The sequence below is a fragment of the Muntiacus reevesi genome, chromosome 7 (genome assembly GCF_963930625.1).
Source record: "Muntiacus reevesi chromosome 7, mMunRee1.1, whole genome shotgun sequence".
Classification (NCBI taxonomy): domain Eukaryota; kingdom Metazoa; phylum Chordata; class Mammalia; order Artiodactyla; family Cervidae; genus Muntiacus; species Muntiacus reevesi.
In genome coordinates, this window is record NC_089255.1 from 36929510 (window position 1) to 36953073 (window position 23564).

A 23564-nucleotide genomic window follows, 5' to 3' on the forward strand; every position below is an offset into this window, starting at 1 on the left:
ACAAATTGAACTTTACTAAAATTGAAAACTTATACTCTGTGAAAGATATTGTTAAGAAAATGAAAAGACAAGCTATATACTGGTAGAAAATGTGCGCAAATCATAATATCCAACCAAGGACTTGTATCCAAATACAGAGAGAACACTTAAAAGTCAACTGTAAGAAAACAAATGATCCAATTTAAAATGAGGCAAAAAACAGACACTTCACCAACTGGAAATAAATACATGAAAAGATGTTTGACATCACTGGCCAGTCTCCAAAAGTTGCATACTATATGATTATATTTATTTGACATTTTCAAAACAATAAAACTAGAATGACAAAGAACAGATCAGTGGTTGCCAAGAGTTAGAGGTAGGATGAAGGTATGATTATAAAGGGATATTATGAGTGGAATATTACTCAGCCATTAAAAAGAATGAAATAATGCCATTTGCTGCAACATGGATGGACTTAGAGACAGTCATACTGAGTGAAGTCAGACAGAGAAGGATAAATATCATATGACATCCCTTATATGTGGCCATCTAAAAAATGACACAAATGACGTTACTTACAAAACAGAAACAGACTCACAAACTTAGAGAATTAATTTGTGGTTGCTTGGGGAAGGAACAATTAAGGCATTTGGGATGGACATGTACACACTGCTATATTTAAAATGTATAACCAACAAGGACCTATTGTATAGTACATAGAACTCTGCTCAATATTATGCGGCAGCCTGGATGGGAAGGGGGTTGTGACCCTATGGACTGTAGCCCTCCAGGCTCCTCTGTCCATGAAATTCTCAAGGCAAGAATAATGGAGCGGGTTGTCATTTCCTACTTGAAGGAATCTTCCTAATCGAGGAATTGAACCTTCATCTCTTGTGTCTCCTGCATTGACAGGTAGATTCTTCACCACTGTGCCACCTGGGAAGCCCCCAGTATCCTGGGTGGAGTCCTTCAAGACACTGATATAAAGCTAAAAAATACACCTGTTCCAACTAGAAATTGAACCCTAAGCGAAAAGCCCAGAATCCTATAAGCTACCAAGGTATACTATATTGCTTCTAAAAATGGCTCCTAATAATCCCTATCTCATGCTATTGACCCCTTCCCCTTTAGTGTAGGTGAATCCAGTGATCTGCCTCTAATGAATAGAATGCAGCAAAAGTGACAGGATGCACTTCCCATCTAGCAAGGTAGATGTCACTTGGTAGGTAGATATATTATCTCTCTATAGCTCTTCCTACTTGCTCTGATGAGGAAAGCTGTCATGTTGCCTCAAGGAAAGACCCATATGCTAGGACAACCTCTGCTGACATATGAGTCCACTTATAAAGGGCACCTACAAGCCATCAGTCCAACCACCCACAAGGAATGGAATCATGACAACTACTGAAGTAAGCTTGGAAATAGAACCTTACCCAGTTGAGCTTTGCGATAACTACAGCCTACCTTAATTGTAGCCTGTGGTTGATCTTGAAACAGAATACCCCGCTGAGTAACACACAAAATCCTTACCCACAGACATTCTGAAATAATAAATGTTGCTGTTTTAAAACACTAAGTTTGAGGTAATTTGTTATGCAGCCATAGATAACTAAAACAAGGCTTCAGTGTTATAAGACAATAGTTTCTCAAAGTTGTATACAAACCACAGGTTCTTTTTGATTCCATATCACAAATTATAGTTGAGAAAATTAATTTAATTTGGCTGCAGCATCGATGCTGTCAAATAATTGTGATTCATTTTTTTAGTAACACTAATAGACTTAAAATAATCTGGGTGAGGGAAAATGAGATACTGCAGGAGAGAAATGAATTAATTCCTTCTTGGCAATACTCTCAAAGACTTAAAATAACAAGTAAATAGCATGCTAATGAATTCAGACAATGATGCTAAATCTGGAGGTGTTGCCAAAACAGACCCAAAGATGATCAAAATATGGACAGAACATACTAAATGGAGATGCAACTTATAAAAGACCATGTGGTGAAAAATCATTTGAAACATTTGCTTGGTAGAAAAAGATTAAGAAGAAAAATAGCCAACAAATTAGTAAGTAAATATTGACAATCCCCTAGATTACAAACTCTTTGACAATGAAGATCATTTTATAGTTACTAAATCCTCTGCCATAATAAAAAACTATTAAGTTTGCAGTTAATCAATAGATATTTGGTAAAGTAATTTAATTAACCAGCTGAAAAAGAGACATTAAACTGCATGTAATTTAAAAGCCACATAGGGTCACACATAGAGTTATAACAGATGAGAGGAAAAATGAGAACTAACAGGAGAATGGAAATCAGAAGGACAGGACACATAGGCATATGGATAAAAAGTGTACAAGAATTCCAAAAACATAAACCAGACCAAACCACACTTAATGACAAGAAGTCCCTACAAGAGTATTATTGGAGAAATTAACATAACACTACAGTATCTTTATTATCTTTTAGCTTCAGTGAGTGCTAAATCGCTTCAATCCTGTCCAGCTCTTTGTGACCCTATGGACAGCCTGCCAGGCTCCTCTCTGTCCAAGGGATATTCCAGGCAAGAATACTGGAGTGGGTTGCCATTTCCTCCTCCAGTGGATCTTCCTGACCCAGGGATCCAGTTCATGTCTCCTGCATTGCAGGTAGATTCTTAACGGACTGAGCCACCAGGGAAGCCCAGACTACCTAGATTCAAACCCTGGCTATGTGATCTAGGACCCATAACTCGACTTCTCTGCTGTCGTTGTTCAGTCACTCAGTCATGTCTGACTCTTTGCAACCCCATGGATGCAGCACACCAGGCCTCCCTTCATCTCAGAGCTTGCTCAAACTCATGTCCATTGAGTTTGATGCCATCCAACCATCTTATCCTCTGTCATCCCCTTCTCCTCCTGCCTTCCATTTTTCCCAGCACCAGGGTCTTTTTCAGTGGGTCAGCTCTTCGCATCAGGTGGCCAAAGTACTGGGGCTTCAGCTTCAACATCAGTTCTTCCAATGAATATTCAGGGTTGATTTCCTTTAAGATTGACTGACTTGCTGTCCAAGGGACTCCCAAGAGTCTTCTTCAACACCACAGTTTCAAAGCATCAATTCTTCGGCACTCAGCCTTCTTTATAGTCCAGCTCTCACATCCACACATGACCACTGGGAAAACCATAGCTTTGACTAGATGGACCTTTGTCGACAAAGTAACGTCTCTGCTTTTTAATATGCTGTCTCGGTTTGTCATAGCTTCTCTTCCAAGGAACAAGCGTCTTTTAGTTTCATGGCGGCAGTCACCAACTGCAGTGATTTTGGAACCCAAGACAATAAAGTCTTTCACTGTTTCCATTGTTTTCCCATTTATTTGCCATGAAGCGATAGGACCAGATGCCATGATTATAGTTTTCTGATTGTTGAGTTTTAAACCAGCTTTTTCACTCCGCTCTTTCACCTTCATCAAGAGGTTCTTTAGTTCCTCTTCACTTTTTGCCATTAGAGTGGTGTCATCTGCCTATCGGAGGTTATTGCTATTTCTCCCAGCAATCTTGATTCCAGTTTGTGCTTCATCCAGCCCAGCATTTTGCATGATGTACTCTGCATATAAGTTAAATAAATAAGGTGGCAACATACAGCCTTAACAATATACAGCCTCAACTTAACAATACACAGCCTTAATTTAACAATATACAGCCTTAACAATATACACCACTTTCCCAATTTTGAACCAGTCTGTAGTTCCATGCTCAGCTCTAACTGCTGCTTCTTGACCTGCATACAGGTTTCGCAGGAGGCAGGTAAGGTGGTCTGGTACTCCCATCTCTTGAAGAATTTTCCAGTTTGTTGTGATCCACAGAGTCAAAGGCTTTAACGTAGTCAATGAAGCAGAAGTAGATGTTTTTCTGGAATTCCCTTGCTTTTTCTATGATCCAATGGATGTTGGAAATTTGATCTCTGGTTCCTCTGCCTTTTCTAAATCCAGCTTGAATGTCTGGAAGTTCTCGGTTCACATGCTATTGAAGCCTAACTTGGAGGATTTTGAGCATGACCTTATGAGCATGTGAAGTGAGTGCAGTTGTGCAGTAGTTTGAACATCCTTTGGCACTGCCCTTCTTTGGTATTGGAATGAAAACTCCAAGACTTCTCTATGCCTCCTCAACTGCCTCAGTTATAAAAAGAGGATAATAAGTGTGGCTATTTAAGGATTAAAAGTCATAACATATGGTATATGTAAAGTGCTTATTCATCCCAGCGCCTGCTACACTGACTATGCCCAATAAATGGTAATCGTTACTTATTATTATACATCATTTTGCATGCTTCTTAACCAACAGAAGAAGAAATAATCACAATCACAAGCATAATGCTGCCCAAAGCAGTCCCTGAATTGCTTGAATGTTGATGAAAGGAAATAATCATGGAAGACTAGAATTTAAACCTAGTATGCAACTACTACTTATCAAATTCATATGAAAATGCTTTTGTCAGCAAGAGAAATTATTACTCTACAACCATGATTCAAATTAAATTATAGCATTTGATCAGTTATAATTTTGCTCTTAGAGTTAACAAAAATTGGTTGACCAAAAAGGAAATAAAACTATTTCTAGGAGATGGAAAAAGTATATATTCATTCCCAAATGTGTTTTGACTTGAAGCAAATTTTGAGTACCCACCTATTTAAAAAAAGAAAGCATTGTCAAGAAAGCATTGTCATAGTGAATATAAAAAAGGAACTTATTTAAATATAAAAAGTAAAGACTCATACACTGCTAGTAGGAAAGTACTTTGGAAAATGGTTCTTTATTACAAAGTAAAGCTGAAAATATGCACAAACTGGGACCCAGCAACCCTTTTCCTATATATACATCCTAAAAACACTCTTCTATCACATGTACTAGGAACTGTGTACAAGAATTTTCAGTCACATTGTCCATAAATACCAAAACCTGGAAACAACCCAAATGTCCAGCAAGAGAAGAATGGATAAATTATATTCATACAGTAAAAAAATGTACTAGCTTCCTACTGCTGACATAACAAATCACCATAAATTCAGCAGCAAAACAACACAAATTTACAGTCTTACAGTTCTGGAGATCAGAAGTCCAGACTTCCACTGTGGCTGAAATCAAGGTGTCAGCAAGGCTATGCTCCTTCTAGAGTCTCTAGAGGAGAATCCTTTTCCTTGCCTTTTCCAACCTCAAGAAGTTACCTTCATTCTTAGGTTCATGGCCTCATCCACAATCCTCAAAACCAGAGTGGTTTAGTCGGCATCTTCAAAACTCTCTGACCTGTGCTTCCATCATCACATTCTCTTTCTCTCTGACAAAATATATATGCCTCCTTTTTGTAGGCCCCTTGTGAGTACACTAAGCCCAAGTGGATAATGAAGAATAATCTTCCCATCTTTAATTTAATGACACCTATAAAGTTCATTCCACCTTTAAGGTAACATATTGAGAAGTTTCAGGGATTAGGAAGTGAATATCTTTGAGTACCATTATTCAAAAAAATATACTAAAATGAAGAAACTACTGCTACTCTGAACTACATGAAAAAACTCAAGTGTTGTTTGTTGTTTAGTTGCTAAGGTGTAACAGACTCTTTTGCAACCCTGTGGACTGTAGTCGACCAGAGTCCTCTGTCCATGGGATTCTCCAGGCAAGAACACTGGAGTGAGTTTTCATTTCCTTCTCCAGGGGATCTTCCTGACCCACGGATCAAACCGACATCTTCTACATTGGCAGGCAGATTCTTTACCCTGAGCCACCAGTAAGACAACAGATATTGAAAAAAATCAAGCAATACCAAAGTATATATACAATGTAAGTCCTTCCATATAAAGTTCAGAAATAAGCAAAACTAAACTATGCTAAATAGGGGTGCAAATATAGGTACTAAGTCTATAAAGAGTAAAACAAAGAAATGATTTTTCATAAAAAGTGTAAGAATGGATTCCTTTGGAGTAAGAAAAGGGCTTCCCTAGTAGCTCAGTCGGTAAAGAATCTGCCTGCAGTGCAGGAGACCCATGTTCGATCCCTGGATCGGGAAGATTCACTAGAGAACGAAACAGCAAACCACTCCAGTATTCTTGCCTGGGAAATCCCATGGACAGAGGAGCCTGGCAGGCTATAGGTCCATGAGATCAAGAGAGTTAAACACGACAGTGACTAAACCACCACAAGAAAAGGGGGATGAGATAAAGAAAGGGCTTCTGAGATACTGGCAATGTTCTATCTCTTGTCTATTTGCTTTCCTCTTTAAACTGTACACATACATTTTACCTACCCTATGATTAGGGCTTCCCCGGGGACTCAAACAGTAAAGAGTCTGCCTGCAATGCTGGAGACCTGGGTCTGATCCCTGGGTCCAGAGATCCCCTGGAAAAGGAAATGGCAACCACTTTGGTATTCTTGCCTGGAAAATTCTATAGACGGAGGAGTCTGGCAGGCTACAGTCCATGGGGTCCAAAGAGTCGGACACGACTGAGTAACTAATGACTCTTAAAAAGAATAGTAACAGATAATAGTAATATAAAGCAGAGAAGGGAGAGCCAGACACAATCTAGATTAGGCAACAACCATCTAGCAGTATGACAGCAAGAGACTGTCCCATCTATACAATGGTGAAAAGTCAGGTAACCTGTGGGTTGGGCATGAGGCAGAAATTTAGGTTCAGAGTAAAGGACAGGCTTACAAGCAACTGCAAAATCACATGTCTTCTAAGACACTTTACAAAGTTTTCCTACAAAACTATAAATTTCTTGAGGTCAAGAGCAGAAATCTCATCTTTGTATTCTCAGTACCTAGTATAACACCTACCACAGAATAATCATTGAATAAATAATGAATGGAAAGATGAACAAAATGTCCTTTACCACCTAGACAGTTGAAAAAAAGCAGTAGTCCTCAAGTAAATAAGTGAGAGTTGACTTTTAAATTTAACGTATGTACCAAATTGCTTCAGTCGTGTCCAACTCTGTGTGACCCCATGGGCTGTAACCCGCCAGGCTCCTCTGTCCATGGGTATACTGGCAAGAACACTGGCGAGGGTTGCCATGCCCTCCTCCAAGGAATCTTCCCGACCCAGGGATTGAACCTGCATCTCTTATGTCTCCTGCATTGGCAGGAGGATTCTTTACCACTAGTGCCACCTGGGAAGCCCAATTTAACATACTGTGATTCAATAATAACAAACATACAGAAAAGTACAAAGAAGTATAAATGTGTAGTTTAGCCCTCAATGAGATAACAATCAAAGGAAGAAGTTAAACAATTATTCCCAAATTATTTTTTGAAGTAGAACACATTATATAAAACCGGAAATTAACAGCATTAATAATTTTCTGGATTAAAAAGGCAAAATATATAAGTTAATTGAAATCAAACTGCAAGGGCCAACATATATGATAAGTCGGAACTGGGGAGATTAACATGGGCTAAGATGATCATACCAGGTTTCTTAGAGGAGCTAGACAGAATTTATAGTGGTTTGGTGATTGCAAAACAGCCCCAAATTCTCCCATCACTGTATACACATGCCTTAACAATGTGACCTTGCTCCATCTGCCATTGAAAGGCAGAGTTTCTTCACTTCTGGAAACTCAGGCTGGCCCTATGACTTGCTTTGATCAGTGGGACATCAACAAATATGACCCAGAAGGTTAAAAAGCACTTATGCACTAGACTTCCCCCCTTTGGCTGGTTTTGGGACCGAGATAATGAAGAAACCTGAGCTAGGTGACTGCTTCACACAGACAAGAGCAAATGAACCCAGACAAGACCAAATGAACCATTCAGCTGAACCCAGTCAAACTGCCAACCCACAGAATAGTTTATGAATTATTATTTTGGTCCCTGAACTTTGGGGTGGTTTGTTTAATGACAAAAACTAACTGAGGTGTAAGGAAAGGAGCAGAAAAGAAAGGAGCGAAGCATACAAGTATGGAGAAAATGAATGCATGCATGAGCCCAAAGGGAAAAGAGTTCTGATTGCAGTGAGAGAACATATAAACCTGAAAGTAAATTGAGTTCAGACTGCAAAAATCAGGCTAGGAAGAGAGTGGACTTCGTTCAGCTCAAATAGAGAAGGCAGAACCATTGAGGCCCTCAGAGCAGGGGAGGACAGAAGGCCAGAGCAAAGCAAGTCCAGTTACAGCTACTATTACCTAGACAGGCTGAAGCAAAAAATTCTCCTACATTTGCAGGAAGCTAAACAGATAACAGCATGGTTCTATAAGTGCCATACATAGCTTATGTAAGATTCTGTTCTTTAATAGAAAAACAGGAAAATTATTTTTACCTACAATTTTAATTTCAATGAGAACAGTCCTAGAATTAATCATCAGAAGAGCTTATGACGTGTCTAAAGAGTAAGGAAAAAATTTCTGAAACTATGTTTGGGCATAACGATAATACAAATTTCTAATGACAGCATAACTCTGAAATATGACTCCTCTTTGTTTGAGATTTCATATACCCACCAGACCACTTTAGCTTCTGACCACCATAGTTAACAGGGACCTTAAGCCTCCCACCTTAAACGGGAAAAACAGACAAAATATATGAAACAAAAGATTTTAGACACTAAACAACAGGCAGCACAGAATATGGATCCACAAAAGAAAATGAGTGAGGTAATCCTTAAGATGGCCCCCAGCTTATCGCCTGAGAGTTTTCAGGCTGCGGCATAGGAATGAGGAACCCAAACAGAACTAAGCAGTCTCACCGAGTTGAAGAGACAGAACTAAGAGTTTTGAGAAGGCCAAGGCAAGGCAAAACAGTGAAGAGAGCGGCACAAAGACATGCCTCTTGATATCCAGAGGTAGTTCCTCTTGAAACTTTGGCTGAGTACTTACGAATCCATCTGTGTAACAAAGCAAAGAATAACTAGAAAGGCGCAGGCAGAACAATCCTTAATGATCACACAGGTCTGTGAATAGTCTGTATAGTCACAGAGTGGAAAAATTTTTTAAAAAATCTTTCAAAACATCCAGGGCCATGAATGCATCTAACTATTTTCAAATAACTGTATCCCAGAACAAATCCCCATAACATTTATGAAAATTAAAAAAAAAAAATTCAGCACACAACAGTGTAAAATCATAATATCTGGCATCCAAAGAGAAATTACCAGGGATACAAACGAGAAATAACAATCAATAAAAACAGACTCAGAAATGGTGCAGATGATAAAATGATAGACAAGAACTTTAAAACAGCTAATACAAATACATTTAAGAAAATAGAGAAAAGCATTAAGCTTGAGGAAAGAAATGAGGAGTTGTTTTTTTTTATGAACTTCTAGACATGAAAAGTATACATCTGAGATTTTTTAGAAATACACTGGATAGGATTAACACCAGCTTAACCACTGTGAAAGAAAGGATTAGTGAAGCTGAAGATAAAGAAAAATGAAACATCCAAAATTAAACATACATAGAAAAAGAAATTAAACAGGGCATCAATGCACAAAAGGATAACATCAAAAAATCTAACATACGTATAACTGGAATCCCTGAAAGAGAGAATAGAGGTTGTTCATACTTTTGTTGTCAGTTATTGTAACCATGTTTTCTTATATAAAGTTTCTCTCCAGTTTCAGTAAATATTTTAATTTCTGAATACATTTATTTGGCCCAAAGAGATTACAAGCTAAAAAAAAAAAACCTGAAGAAAAAATGTCTGAAATTTTTCCAATTTGAGGGAAACTATCAACACACTAAACAAATCTTATTATTAAAGTTAAAAATCGGATGCTTTCAAGATAAAACTAAAGTGTAGACACAAATATACAAAGATTACACACGAGCTAAGCTTTTCAAAATATCTAATAATACTAACATAAACAACAGAAGTTAGGGTCAAGAATAGGATAAACCCCATAAGATTTTTTTTTTTTAATGTTGCAGGTTTTAGTAAAAGCCTCTCTAAAGGGTTGGTTAAAAGAAATAAAGAATGAAAAACCCTATTTGCTGATAGCAAAAGAGAAAGAAAATTTAGTCACCACTCACACTTCAACTGCTCCTTCTAAACTTTCACAAGAGATAAATTATACTTCCAGCAATATGGACTCTCCCTGGGCTCATATATTCAAGAAAGCAAAATATCTATTAAAAGTGAAGAGAAACTTTACAAGTCAGTTATGGTTACAATTACCTACAACAGATAAAAGTGTAAACAACCTAGTTCTCCTCTCCCTGGCTACTGATACTAACAACACATAAACAAATTCTTCCCGTATAGAAAGTACAGTGTAACTTACATAACCAGATTGTAAGGAAAACACTGAAGACCATTCCTTGGGTAAAATCTACTGTAGCCAGACCAACCAAACAATGCATTGTCTATGATCCTCCCACTAAGAAAAAAAAAAAATCAATAAAGAGCCTTTTCTGTAGTAATCTTCATTATAATTAAAGTATATTAACTTCTTTTTAAAAATAGCAAAAAACAAATCAATAACCTTTTCTGTAGTGATCTTCATTATAATTAAATTTAAAGTATATTAACTTTTTAAAAACAGCAAAACTATATATGTATATATACGTGTGTATGTGTGTGTGTACCGAGGCAAAGAAGTTAATTAATCTAAGGTCCTATGACATGTTCTCACAGAGATGAGAAAGGATTCAGATCTCATCTTGATGCAAAATTAACAGTTTCATTCATTTGTTTACTAAGCATTGAGATTTGTGACTATACTAACCTCATTTTATAAACTAAAAAGTAGGAGCCAGCATATGATATGGGATATTTTTTCTGATTTACAAATGAATTTACATATTTAAAACTTACAAAGATATTCAAACTATATCCTAGTTACCTGTACATTTAATAACTCACCTATAAGCTTCTGGACTCTGGCTACAGAGAGACTCTATCTACCTGTAAGACCTCTTTCTTGTAACCATACACACCCTCCTCCTCAAAGTGCCTACTCCTAACTTTTGATGTTCAAAGAGTGTGAAACATAACATAGGAATTCTGTCAGTACTTAAGCAATTGAGACCTGGGAAAACCCAAAGTTGAAACCCACACTGGAGGGAGAGGGTGGCCTCTTCGGGGCAAAAGTTTTCAAAGTGTTCTGGTGTCTGGAAAGGATTTGTCCAAAGCTGTTTCAGAGGCTGTATGAACATTTAATTTGTATTAAATATCTTCATTTTAAAGCATTTATTTTAAATAATTTAACTGCTTATAGCTACAAAATATCCACTAATCTCTGCAACTGGTAGACTATGCAGAAAAAACTGTGGTTGATAAAACAGAAGACTTTCCTGAACCACTTCCCAGACTGTAGGTCTGTCAGTTAATACATTTATGTGGCAGTCTACATTTTCCCTTCACGATTCTTGGAACACTTGTAATTCCTTGTTCTACGACTGTCTCTTCCCACTCTACTGCAAATTCTAAAAGTGAGATAATTTCTGTCTTATTCCCTGCTGAATCTCTAATCCCCCTACCACAGACACACAGGAGATATTTAACAAATATTTAAATGTCGCTGAGAGAAATATCAATAACCTCACATATGCAGATGACACCGCCCTAATGGCAGAAAGTGAAGAAGTAATGGGCCTCTTGATGAAAGTGAAAGAGGAGATTGAAAAAGTTGGCTTAAAACTCAACATTCAGAAAACTAAGATCATGGCATCCAGTCCCATCATCTCATGGCAAATAGATGGGGAAACAATGAAAACAGTGAAAAACTTAATTTTCTTGGGCTCCAAAATCACTGCAGGTAGTGACTGCAACCATGAAATTGAAAGACACTTGCTCCTTGGAAGAAAACCTATGACAAACCTAGACAGTGTATTAAAAAGCCAAGACATGACTTTGCTGACAAAGGTCCGTCTAGTCAAAGCTATGTTTTTTCCAGTAGTCATGTATGGGTGCAAGAGTTGGACCATAAAGAAAATTGAGCACCAAAGAATTGATGCTTTTGAAACTGTGGTGTTGGAAAAGACTCTTAAGAATCCCTTGAACTGCAAAGAGATCCAACCAGTCCATCCTAAAGGAAATCAGTCCTGAATATTCACTGGAAGGACTGATGCTGAAGCTGAAACTCCAATACTTTGGCCACCTGATGCGAAGAACTGACTCATTTGAAAAGACCTTGATGCTGGGAAAGATTGAGGGTGGGAGTAGAAGGGGACAACAGAGGATGAGATGGTTGGATGGCATCACCAATTCAATGGACATGAGTTTGAGTCAGCTCCTGGAGTTAGTGATGGACAGGAAAGCCTGGCGTGCTGCAGTCCATGGGGTCGCAAAGAGTGGACACAAGTGAGCGACTGAACTGAACTGCAATAGTTCTAAGGAGACATACTGAAGATCAGAGAGGCTAAATTAAGGTGGTAGCAGTAGAAATGAAAGGGAGAGGGTTTGTGCAGGTAGAATCGGGGGGGAAAGAAAAAAGAAAAAATGAGATTTTTGAAACTGGGTGATTGAATAAATAGTGCCACCTTCATCTATATAATTAAAGAAGTTACAACAGGGCTGACTTTGGTCTTGGATGGGTTGAATATTTTAAGTGCTAGAGCAGTGCAGTATAAATGAAGTCCTAATCTAGCTTACTATTTACCATACAATTTAGCTTCCAGATGATGTTTTCAAATCAAATTTCACGAGAAGCAAGGCTCCTATTTTTCTCTTTAGCTATTCATTTCCCCCTCTATTTTCCTCCCCTCATCTCTGCATTAGTCACTGAAAAATACTGATAAAACTTTTTCTGAGAAATTTTAGACAATGAGGCACCTAGCAGATCAAGGAAAAAAGTTGAGGGCAGGGCTTTCCAAAATTAATCCATATCACACAACACACATGGAAAACTAAATGTTAGACCAATATTAGCAAAATACAGTATTTAGATGATCACATGGCTCAAACGAGATCAGAGAAACAACGCAAAATCATTTATTTAAAAAGACAATTACATGGAACTTCAGAAAGACAAAATAAAATTAAAGTATAAAAATGATGATAAGAGCATGTCAGTAAAAATAGACATAATAGCAAATAAGTTTTCTAGCACAAACATTAGAAAATACTTATTTTGCCTTTTCAATAGATGCAAAGTCTCTAAAATAAATATCTAATATATACACATATATATGTATAATATATAATAACGATTCTTAAACACGGTTAGGTTAAATCTTGACAGCTTAACAAAAGGAGCTACAAAGCTATTACCTCCCATTCGTCAGGAGACACAACATCAGGGCTTGTTTTCTCTTTTTTAATTTTTATTGGAGTATAGTTAGGTTCCATCCTGGGATTGGGAAGAGCCCCTGGAGAAGGAAATGGCAACCCAGTCCAGTATTCTTGCCTGAGAAATCCCATAAACGAAGCCTGGCAAGCCATAGTCCTTGCAGTTGCGAAGAGTCGGACACAACTGAGCGACTAAACAACAACACAGCTGATGTGCAATGTTGCCCTAGTTTCAGGTGGACAGCAAAGTGACTCAATTATGCATATGTCCACTTTTTGAGATTCTTTTCCCATATAGGACATTACAGAGTATTGAGGTTCTCTTCCAAGAACACTTAATTTTTTACCTTGGGAAGATCTACTCTAACTGAAGTGAAATTCAATAGCTTAAAACAATAAAAAGCAGCTATCAACATTCCAAATATCAAGGATCATATATACAAATGTTAAAGAAAGAAAAAAAAATCACAGAAAAATTCCAAATGCTAACAAAACTTGATAAGTATTATGACTCAATTTATTATTAAGAACACATAAAATATTAACCACACAGACAAGAATCATTATGCTTAACTTAGTCATATACCATAAATGAAAATATACCAAGAAGTCTGCTTAAAAATCACTTGTTTAAAAGAAATTTTCTGACAAAACTGGCATTGATGTTATGTAAAAAATATAATTTCAATCTATGTTTTAAACTTACAACCAAGGATCACAAGATATTGACAGAAACTTGTGAGTGGTAATATGTGTTGTAATTATGCTCAAAATTCAGCTCTAAAATCCCAAACTTTTTTCATATAGACCTGAAAGTTCTTTTATCAGATATGGAAATATGATATTTAACCTAAAAACACTGAGTATTTACAGCACAAAAGCTATAAAAGAAAAAAAAAAAGTATTTTTTCCCAAAGATTCTATTCACTGAAGCCTGGGGTTGGGGAGGGCAAGGAGGGGAATCTACCACCATCAGTACTATTGTTTACAAAATACTGAATAACAACAGTAGCAACAAAATGACAACGAAGTAAAACAGTACAAACATTTAATTTCATATTTCAAAACCTATAATTATAATATGTCCTGCCATATTAAATACTAACCAAATAAACTGATATAGCTCCAGCTATATTTTGAGTGTTTCTCAAAAACCTCAAAAATAGCAAAGAAAGAAACACATGACTCTAGTAATTTTGAATAACAGGCACTCAAACTGTAAAGAATGCCACGTATCTATACAAGAATTTTTCTAATACATGTAAATCCATGGCTGATTCATGTCAATGTATGACAAAAACCACTACAATACTGTAAAGTAATTAGCCTCCAACTAATAAAAATAAATGAAGAAAAAAAAAGAATTTTTCTATTAGAGTGTTTTTTTTTTAATGGAAAAGGAAGCAAGCTATACTCTCCATTAGTTCTCAAATGCTTTTTTATTTGCTGATCAATTCATCTCTCACTAGTTTTATACTATTTTTCTTGTTTTTATACTATTTTTCTTTTGTTTTCTTGTTTTATACTATTTTTTTGTTTTTTTCAGACAACAAACATTTACCATGAGGATTAGGAATCTGCGAGTACCTTAGTTTGGTGGTTCCAGCTCACAGTCTCTCCTGAATTGCAAGCAAATCATCATTACTTTAAGATACAAAACTTATAAAGAATTGCCTGCTCCCCCCATCACCACCAAAGTTAAATTCCATGTCATAGCATACTCAGCTCTGTAATACTTACTTACAATGAAAAAACCACAATCTATCACTGTCACATTTTGATGCTTTTTTTTTTTAATGTAAAATACCCTCAAAAGTTTTTTTGTATTATACTCACTTCACTAAAGCAAATGAGCCTTAATCTCATGAAGATTTCCCGATGCATTAAAATAAAAAGTATTTAAAAGGAAGTCAAAAGAAGACACAAAAATCTGAAGTTATACATAATACAATAAAGAATTTCCTACATTATGTATCAACTATAGTATAAGATAATGAGAAATGTACACTACTCTTAGCCTCCTACTGAAGATCAAATTTATTTCAACGTAATATTACCAATTAATGACACTAGGGACTTCAATTTCTTTTATGTGTCTAAAACTAAAAGAGGAAAAATCATTTTTGTAACATTCTGTCATAAAGGAAAAGTTACTAGAAAAACTTTCTTTTATAATCATGCTTCAAACATCCCTCTTAGTGCCTAAACAAAAATGTATCACCTGGAAAACATAAGCTTCTAAATTAGACACTCCTTTCAGCATGTTTTTAACTTAAAAAGAGCACAAAACATCATCCAAGTTCACACACTTGCTATGTGAAAAAATTTTAGAGTTGAGATGAATTCTTCAAGATTAGTCATATAAGTAATATTTGTCATGATTACGGCTTTATTAAAAAGAAACAGCATTCAGCTTTAAAATAAATCGCCCATCATCCTTTCTCTGACAAATGAACGTTACTCTATTCTACTCAGCCAAAAGAAAACAACAAATATATCTTTGTGGTCTAGCTTAGCAAATCAGTATTTAGAAATCAATGCAACTGTTATTAATAGATCAGAACCAAGCACTGTAACAAAACACACCGAGTGGATTCTCCGTGTGTGTGCAGGTGCCCATTCATAATATCATGATCCTCACGCATGTGTTAAAAACTTAATTTCTATTTAATACCAAAGCATCTTTACATAATACATAGGTTATTATAAAATTGCCCTCTTTAATGTTCAAAGAAAGAACAATTTCTAAAGTGAAGGATGAGAAGAGCTAATACCGGATTGCTGCCACCTATCAACTTTAATTCAAAGCAAAGTACAACTCAATGTCATTTATACCTCTAAAGCAGCCACGACTGAAACAAAATTAAGTTCACTGTGGATAAAGTATCCTGGCATCCACTGGATTATTTACTTCTGACTTGATAGTAGATATGTGTGGGGTCTTTTGTCCCTCCCGCAACATCCCAGGGTGTCAACACCATGTTAGTCAAAGGAAATAAGGAGCAAATCCCTCAGGTCTACCTCGCACTCTAAGTATCAGAAAGTCATGGCCTCCACGGTCGTTACTACACAACAAACAGATTCTATAGTCCCGTGCCCTCTTCTATTAGATCTGGAAAAGCGGGGTGGGAAAGAAGTGTTTAGTATATCCTGAGACTCCTCTGTGTTCAGTCCTGGTACCCGAAGCAGCATGAATACAAGTGGTATGTGGGTCACCCACAGAGAGAGAAACAGAACGAAGCTTTGCGACCCTCCAAGTTCAGTGAAGACACCAAAAGCCTCTGGAGATACGAGGCACAACCCTCCCGGGAAACCGGGGAGCAGCAGAAGGTCTCCGAGTTGGAGTGACCGAGTCTGGCACAAGCCCAGGGCGTGGGTAGCGACCGAGGAGTCTCCAGTACCCCTCCCCTCTGCACCAGGGTCCGTCGCTGGGCGAGGGGTGCGGCCGGAGGAGGGGGTCAGGATCGGGAGAGGGAGGGAGGCGGGGCTCCCCCAGCGGCGTCCTGGGGGGTCGCGGGGGGTGTGTCCTACCTGGGCCGTGGCGGTCGCAGGGATTTCGGAAGGGGGGCTCGGGTCCAGCTCAGGGCCGGGACCGGCAGCGGTCAACCCTCAGCAGGCGGGACGGCCGCCGCCTGCCCATCCCCCGCCGCCAATTGCGGCGGGACCGGAGCGCGGCTTCGAGGGCCGGCAGGCTGGGTAGTCCCCTCGGGTACCGTCCGCGTTTACTGGCGGCGGCGGCGGCTGCTGCTGTTACTGCTGCTGCTGGCCGCCCCCAGCCGCTGTGCTTGTGCCAGCCTCTGCTCCTCCTCCTGCCGCCGCCGCCGCCGCCTGGTCCCCACCGCTCCCATCGCCGCTGCGGCGACTACTGCAGCGCCCGCTGACCCGACCCGACGTTATTCTCCCCCTTCGCAACCCAGCACAGCCTAGCCCACCTGCCCTGCCAGTGCGCACGCCCACCTCTCCGCCACAGGTGCTGATTGGAGAGCGCGTCCCAAGCCCGCCAAGTCGGTTGGCTGGTCCCATTGCCTATCACGAAAGGGGCGGAGAGTCAGGCAAAGAGCGTCTCCGCCCCCCACCGGAGAATTGCCGCTATCTTCAGGTTTGCCTGAGAGGGCGAGTTACCGGGAAAGGAGCATCACAATGGCAACGCGCGTGCGCGCGGGAATTCTGGTCCTTGTAGTTCCAGCCGCAGCCGCAACTGCCAGCTCGTCCCGAGCAGCGAAGTAGGGCTTCTGAGACTGGTGGTTGGCGCGTAGTGGCGTCGTCCTAGTTCAGCAGTTATCTTGGTTATAGAGACACAGTTGTGACGCCAGGATTGGTCTTTTCAGAGGAAGATCGGAAATGCTTTGTCACGATACGAATTTACACACGCCGAGGAGTTCGGTCGCGAAGGGCCCCAAATCTTGAGGCCCTGCCTTGCCACCTCCTCAGAACCCTCGCTGCCAGGATCTGGCAAATTTGCTCTGTCCCCAGAACAGCCTAACATGAAGCTATTCACCGGTGTGTACTGGGGACAGGCCTAAAAGTGTAAGGAGGAAAAGAGACCGAGACCGCCAGAAAGGAGTCAGCCTGGAGCCCGGCGTATCCTTACGGTTTTCACATTCATGAAGAAAAAGATTTCACTCCCTTTTTGGGAAACACCCCCAGTGAAGGGTTCAATGAGCAGCCCCCCGAGAGGTGCCCAGAAGTATGGGCTTCTGGGCAACACTGCGGGAGTCCCTCCAAGACTTGAAAAGCGAGAAGGGCGGAGCAACGAGGCTCTGTGGGCTAATTTGTCTTTGGTGTATCAAGCTCTTTTGTAAAGAGGAAACCTTATGATAAAAACCCCTCTGCCATCCTTACCCACCAATTTACAGACGAAAAAGCTCAAAGAGGTTAACATCTTTCCTAGAGCTATAAAACTAATTAGTGGAAGAACCAAACTCCAATCTCGTTAACTCCCGTGTCCAGTGCTGTTTTTACTTAATAATCACAGTGATTCACGGGAGTCTGAAATCCCCGTGAAAAGATTGTGATGAATTCTGAGCTTCATTTTACTTTAAATCTTTTTATTTCCTTAAGTGACCTTATGATTAAAGTTGATTCAGAATATATAATGGTTAAATATTAATCCTATATTCAGTCTATAACTATTATTGAATCTGTTTCTTGCTCGGGAAACGCCACAGCCTCTTGACATTCTTTGAAAAACAGCAGGCACTTCTACTGTCATGTCTAGATCCTTGGATAAAAAGCAGGACAAAGTGTACATTAAAGGCAATTGATGATGCAGCTCTCTTGTTCTATTCAAAATTTAAGAAGTTGCCAAATTGTTTTCTTTCCACTGATGAAAACCACAAGTTGCTTTTTCTGTTACTTTGTCTCACAGAATATAGTTCACTTCAGGGTATTGTCAGGGCAAGTAATTTGAATTGGAAAGGATCAGTGTTTCTGTAAATAATTTTCTTTAATTTTAAAGACGTTTATAGGGGAAAACAAAGTCCAGATTCATTGAAATTATGGACAGCAGGATTTCAAATAGCTATTCTCCATTTGAAAAGAATATTTTACACTCACTTAGCAAATATAGTGTGTCCTCTTCAAGCTACCGATATAATCTCTGCTATCATAGATAAGGGTTTGAGTGAATTTATTCACAGAACTATTGTTTATTTTAAATGAGTTAGTAGATACAGCTGGGTTCTCCAAACGTTGGAATGATGATTATTCTTCTGATTGTCTTATGACCAACTCTCATTTGCAAATCCATGAAGGATAAGAGAAATAGAAAAGTCTGTGAGAAAGCAGTCCAGCAGCTGTATCTAAAGACTTGAAGAGGGAAAAAAAAGTGCAGTGCAAAAGGAAGTGCTGTATGATAAATTTCTTGAGAATAAGACAACAGTGTATTTCAGAGTGGAGCTTCCCAGGTGTTGCAGTGGTAAAGAATCAACCTGCCAATGCAGGAGACACAAGAGATGTGGGTTCGATCCCTGGGTCTGGAAGATCCCCTGGGGTAGGAAATGGCAACCTGCTCCAGTATTCTTGCCTGGAGTATTCCATGGACCGAGGAGCCTGGTGGGCTACAGTCCAAGGGGTCGCAAAGAGCCAGACTCAGCTGAGCACCAGCACCATATAGCAGACTAGGAAGTTTAACAATGAATATCATTATACTGAGAGTATATAGTGTAGTGAGAGCTAATGCCACAGGTATAGGAGTCCCCAAGGAAAATGGCTTCCCAGGCCTCTTTTTCTTCCTCTGGTGTTTTCCATTTGAGAATTACTGGTCTGTTCCAGGAGATATTTGTTCAGTTAGGATAAATGGCAAGGTAATATATTATTTAAGAGCTGGTACAAGAACTCAGGAATCTCCTTTTGAGATACACGTATCTCATATATACATACTACAAAATAAATAAATGTGGTAGCCAGCCCCTAAGATGGCCCCCAATGATCACTGCCTCCTGGTATCTTTACCTTTGTATAGTCTCTCCCGTACTGAATTGGGCTGCCTCGTGTAACCAATAGGCTTTTTCAGAAATTGTGTAAATTCCAGGTCTAGGCTATAAAATACTTTGCAGCTTCCACTTTTTTTTTGCCACCTAATTTTTTTAATTGAAGGATTTTTGCTTTACAGAATTTTATGGTTTCTGTCGTACATCAACATGAATCAGCCATAGGTACACCCATGTCCCCTCTATCCTGAACCTTCCTTTCTTCTCCTGCCCCATCCAGCTCTTCTAGATTGTCACAGAGCCCCTGTTTGAGTTCCCTGAGGCAATGGCAAGTTCCCATTGTCTGTCTATTTTACATGTGGTAATGTAAGTTTCCATGTTACACTCTCCATGCATCTCATCCTCTCCTTCCCTCCCCTCCCTTGGGGTCCATAGGTCAGTGCTCTATGTCTGTTTCCCCATTACTGCCCTGAAGATAAATTCATCAGTACCATCTTTCTAGATTCCATATATATGCACCAGTATATGATATTTATATTTCTCTTTCTGACTTACTTTGCAGCTTCCACTTTATGCTGTCTTGGATCATTCACTTAGAGGAAAGCCAGTGCTATAATATGAGGATCTTAAGCAGTCACTTGGAACTCGCTATCTGGCAAGGAACTCAGGCATTACACCAATAATCAGCACCAATTTGCCAACCATCTTAGTGAACTGTTCTTGGAAACAGATCCTCCAGACCCAGCCAAGCCTTCAGATGACGGCAGGCTTAGCTGGCATTTTGATTACCACCCTGTGAGATACTTTGAGCCAGAACCACTCAACTAAGCCACACCCAAAATCCAGACCCACAGAAAGGATGTGATACAATAAATGTTTGCTGTTGTTTTAAGCACTAAGTTTTGGGGGCAATTCATCATGCAGGTGGGTTCTTTACCACGAACACCACCTGGGAAACCCAAGTAATACAGTAAGACTGACAAAAATATGGCAGAGAAGAACAACTCAAATTTACAGATGTGTGCTCTGGATAACTGAGACTGAAACAATGAGACTCTGTTTCTAGGATCAGCCTTAGAGTGTATTCTAGGATAATGAGCAAAGTTCAGATTTATACTGAGTTCCCCACAGAACATAAAGCCTCTTTCAACACAGCTTCTTTTCTCCAGGACAGAATAAATAACATACTTTATTCTTTCCCTTCATTTGTAGCTTCCTTTACCCACATTTAAATATCCACTGATTTGCTACTTCTTAAGCTTCCTGTAAATCTAAACAGGAAATAAGTCTAGTTATTTACATTGTTTGTACAATACCACAGTGAACCAGTGTGCAATTCAAGGAAAAGAGACCACATATGTTTTGCTTTCCCACTCTCTTCTAAATCAAATCTCATATTGTATGCATGCATGTATGCTTAATCACTTAGTTCTGTCCTACTCTTTGCAACCCCGTGGACAGAGGTACACTAGGCTCCTCTGTCCATGGGATTCTTCAGGCAAGAATACTGGAGTGGGTTGCCATTCTCATCTCCAGGGGATCTTCCTGACCCAGGGATTGAACCCTGGTCTCCTGCATTGCAAGTGGATTCTTTACTGTCTGAGCCATCAGGGAAGCCCCTTGTGTTGTATACCTGAAACTAATAATATGTGAATTATATCTCGATTTTTTTAAATCTCAGAATTGTACACTTTAAATGAGTAGATTGTATGGTATGTGAGTTATAGTCATCTCTTGGTATTCCTGGAGGATTGGTTCCAGACCACCACCCCTCCTGTAGGGGATCCCTCCTGTAGGTCCTCCTTGCAGATACCCAAATCCAAGGATACTCAAGTCCTTTGTATAAAATGGCATAGTAGGAACTAACAGTGTTGTAGATAAATTATACTTCAAACAAAATCATAGAGATCAATTTGTGGTTACCAGAGGCAAGATGGTTACCAGAGGGGAAAATGAAGGCAGTCAAAAGATGCAAACTTCCATTTATAAGATAAGTTCTAGAGATGCAATGTACAACATGATAAATATAATTAACACTGTTTTTTGTTTTTTTTTTTTAATATTTCAGTGGGTTTTGTCATACATTGATATGAATCAGCCATAGAGTTACACGTATTCTCCATCCTGATCCCCCCTCCCACCTCCCTCTCCACCCGATTCCTCTGGGTCTTCCCAGCCCACCAGGCCCGAGCACTTGACTCATGCATCCCACCTGGGCTGGTGATCTGTTTCACCACAGATAATATATATGCTGTTCTTTTGAAACATCCCACCCTCACCTTCTCCCACAGAGTTCAAAAGTCTGTTCTGTACTTGTGTCTCTTTTTCTGTTTTGCATATAGGGTCATCGTTACCATCTTTCTAAATTCCATATATATGTGTTAGTATGCTGTAATGTTCTTTATCCTTCTGGCTTACTTCACTCTGTATAATGGGCTCCAGTTTCATCCATCTCATTAGAACTGATTCAAATGAATTCTTTTTAACGGCTGAGTAATATTCCATGGTGTATATGTACCACAGCTTCCTTATCCATTCATCTGCTGATGGGCATTTAGGTTGCTTCCATGTCCTGGCTATTATAAACAGTGCTGCGATGAACATTGGGGTGCACGTGTCTCTTTCAGATCTGGATTCCTCAGTGTGTATGCCCAGAAGTGGGATTGCTGGGTCATATGGCAGTTCTATTTCCAGTTTTTAAAGAAATCTCCACACTGTTTTCCATAGTGGCTGTACTAGTTTGCATTCCCACCAACAGTGTAAGAGGGTTCCCTTTTCTCCACACCCTCTCCAGCATTTATTGCTTGTAGACTTTTGGATAGCAGCCATCCTGACTGGCGTGTAATGGTACCTCATTGTGGTTTTGATTTGCATTTCTCTGATAATGAGTGATGTTGAGCATCTTTTCATGAATTAACACTGTTTTTTAAAAATTTTTTTTGCTTGCCTTTTAGGCTGTGCATTATATATGAAAGTTGTTAAGGGGGTAAATCCTAAGAGTTCCCATCACAAAGAAAAATTTTTTTCTATTTTGTATCTATATGAGATGATGGATGTTCATTAAACTTGTGATAATCATTTCATGGCGTAAGTAAGCCAAATCATTATGCTGTGCACTTTAAACTTGTATAGTGCTGTGTGTCAATTATATTTCAATAAAACTGGAAGAAGAAAAACAAACTGCATAGTACTTGCATATAACCTATGCATACCCTCCCATATATTTTAAGTTATCTGTAGATTACTTATAATACCTAACAATATAAATACTATTTGAACAGTTGTATGACATGCAAAAAATTCAAGTTTTGCTTTCGGAAATTTCTGAAATTTTCTTTTCAAATATTTTCAATCCATGGTTGGTTGAATCCATATATGCAGCACCCAAGGATACAGAGGCCCAAGGCATTGACTATGGATCTCAATAAAGCTTTTTTAAAAAACTCTCCACAGTCTTTTGAAACGTGAAGCTAGTAGTGGACTGGTGCTCAAGCATTTCCACAAACCAGCAAACAATCCTGTTTTTTAAATTTGTTGTCAATCTAACCAGTTACTATTTGAATGTTACTTAGTCCACTAAACAAAACATTTTAAAGCCAATCAATGCCAACTGCTCTGCTATGCACTGGAAAAACACATATGAATAAACGATCTTTGTCCTTAAGAGTTTCAGAGTGCATTAGCAAACATGCAAATTGTATTACAATGCACTATAATAACTATTAGAGGTATATTATGTAGGCTCCAAAGATGCTCTAGAACAGAGGTCAGTAAACTATAGGTGGCAGGCCAAATTTGGGAGAGTCCTCTCCTGGGGGCTCAGACAGTAAAGCATCTGCCCACAATGCGGGAGACCTGGGTTCGATCCCTGGGTTGGGAAGATTCCCTGGAGAAGGAAATGGCAACCCACTCCAGTACTCTTGCCGAGAAAATTCCATGGATGGAGGAG

General features: G+C 39.0%; 1 protein-coding gene across 2 annotated transcripts in view; it reads right to left on the reverse strand.

Moving 5' to 3' along the window:
* The window catches only part of TTBK2 (tau tubulin kinase 2), a 124606-nt gene extending 107520 nt beyond the window's left edge, over positions 1-17086 (reverse strand). For both annotated transcript variants that reach the window (XM_065940186.1, XM_065940187.1), the window contains exon 1: positions 16716-17086. The gene's annotated coding sequence lies outside the window, so the exon portion shown is untranslated. The remainder of the gene's footprint in view (positions 1-16715) is intronic.
* Positions 17087-23564: the final 6478 nt, after the last annotated feature.